The sequence below is a fragment of the Mauremys reevesii genome, linkage group 5 (assembly GCF_016161935.1).
Source record: "Mauremys reevesii isolate NIE-2019 linkage group 5, ASM1616193v1, whole genome shotgun sequence".
Lineage (NCBI taxonomy): Eukaryota > Metazoa > Chordata > Testudines > Geoemydidae > Mauremys > Mauremys reevesii.
In genome coordinates this window covers 29,583,693-29,585,510 of record NC_052627.1, presented here as the reverse complement: position 1 = coordinate 29,585,510, position 1,818 = coordinate 29,583,693, and the positions used below count along the sequence as shown (strand labels likewise).

General features: G+C 40.9%; 1 non-coding gene across 1 annotated transcript; it reads left to right on the top strand.

Moving 5' to 3' along the window:
• Positions 1–1,506: 1,506 nt before the first annotated feature.
• On the top strand, positions 1,507–1,605 carry LOC120407224. The gene has a single exon (XR_005599854.1). It is a non-coding gene; the product is annotated as a U6atac minor spliceosomal RNA (small nuclear RNA).
• The last annotated feature ends 213 nt before the right edge of the window (positions 1,606–1,818 follow it).

Below are 1,818 nucleotides of genomic sequence, written 5' to 3'. Positions count from 1 at the left end.
ATTGTGCTGGTTGGAATAATTCACTAGTGGGCTGTTTTGCTGGCCCAGGATCATCTCTATCCATTCCCTACCTATTTTGAGGGTAAGTAGGAACACAGGGCTGGCTATGCCAGCTTTTCATTGCTGATGGATTCACCAAAATCATGGCAGCTGTTAGGGCAGCTTTAGGTTTCCTTTGTGCCAGTGTATCCTTGGCTGACAACCAGACTCCTTGTCCACAAGGAAAGGAAACACTCCAGTCCATTATAATAACCTTAATAGAATATTGTAGCGGGATCGCAACTGAGGACCATAAGGAAGAGAACAAGAAAGAGGAGAGCAAATAGAAAAAAGAAGATGAAGGCATGAAGATGAAGATGAAACATGCTGCTTTGGCAACACTTGTGATTTAGAAAATTTGACCTACCTGCTTAATCCTTTATTTTACATAGGGAAACAGAGGCCTGGAGAGCTTGTGATCTGCCCTAAAAGCCTTGAATGAGAGTTTGTGTGGCCTAGTGGATTAGACATGAGACTGCATCAGAAGACCTGCTTTCTTACCCTGAACTGACTCTTTATTTGTTGTGGTGCATAGGCAAGTCACTGGGGCTTGATTCTCGAATATGCAGATTTCTCTTAGGAGGTGCTGAGCTCTTTCAATCTAGTTGACTGCAATGGAAGTTGAGGGTACTTTTAACGCTCTGTACCTTTTTCTGAGCCTCATTTTTCCCATCTGGGGAAAAAAATGTGTTTTGCAAAGGAGACATTTTCCCATCTGGGAAAAATAGGTATAATGCCGCCTACACTCTGCACCTCACAGAGGCATAATTCGTGTTTGAAAAGTACTTTGAGACCTTTGACAGACATGAATAAGTTAAACTTCCAAGCTGAAAGACAAAAGGAAAAAAATCTTCTCTCTCATTTCAGCAAATACCCTCAGTACCTCCACAGCAAATGAGGAACTACTCTGGGTTTGCAGTGGAAGTGCTATATTACTGCATGATTTTATCACAATAACTCATGTTAATTTTTTGAGGAGCACAAACTATTCTTAAAACTTGCCTTCTTCCTCTTTTTGGGTACCACAGATTCACTCTAGCCATCTCCAGCTCTCCTTGAGACCCCAGAATGCACCTAACTGGCTGGCTCTGACACCAAAGGTACCCGAAAGCTGTAGTTGAGTTGTAGACAAGACATATTTAAAGCATGAGCCATTAGATTGTAACTTTGTTGTAACTTTCTCCTCTGTGGGTGGGTGAGCAATTTCAGTTTCCTAGAGCCTAGAATCACCAACACTGGTCAGCCAACCCAACTCAACCCTTAAGTTTCTCTTTCACCCAGCCTGGCCATAGCCTTCCTTATTTGTGGCTAAACTTTATATAAATAAATAATAAAATCTAATAAAAATAAATAAATAGTATTCATGTTCCATTCCCATATGAAAGGGAGCTGATGAGCATACTGAATGGCAAGAAGAAACCTCAGCGCCCTAGTTTTAAGCTGCAAGGCAAACTTAACTGCCTCATAGTGTTGTATGAAAGGAGAGAAGGCTAGCACTCCCCTTGAGCTTTACAACATGCATATGGTGAAGGCATTGCCACTTACTTTGTGGCATCTATCCGAGGTGGGGGGGGTTTTAAGAGCGAAAACACATCTCTACCATTTTCTAGTAAATGATTTTGCATAGCTAAGATGCTAGGAAGCATAAATAAGGGCAGTCACTGAATTAACAAGGGATGAAAAAACTGTTATGGAATTACACAGTAATGGTAACTAACTGCATTTGCTCCTTGATGTAGAACTTAATTGCTCTATTTTTATTAGTAGAAACTATATGCA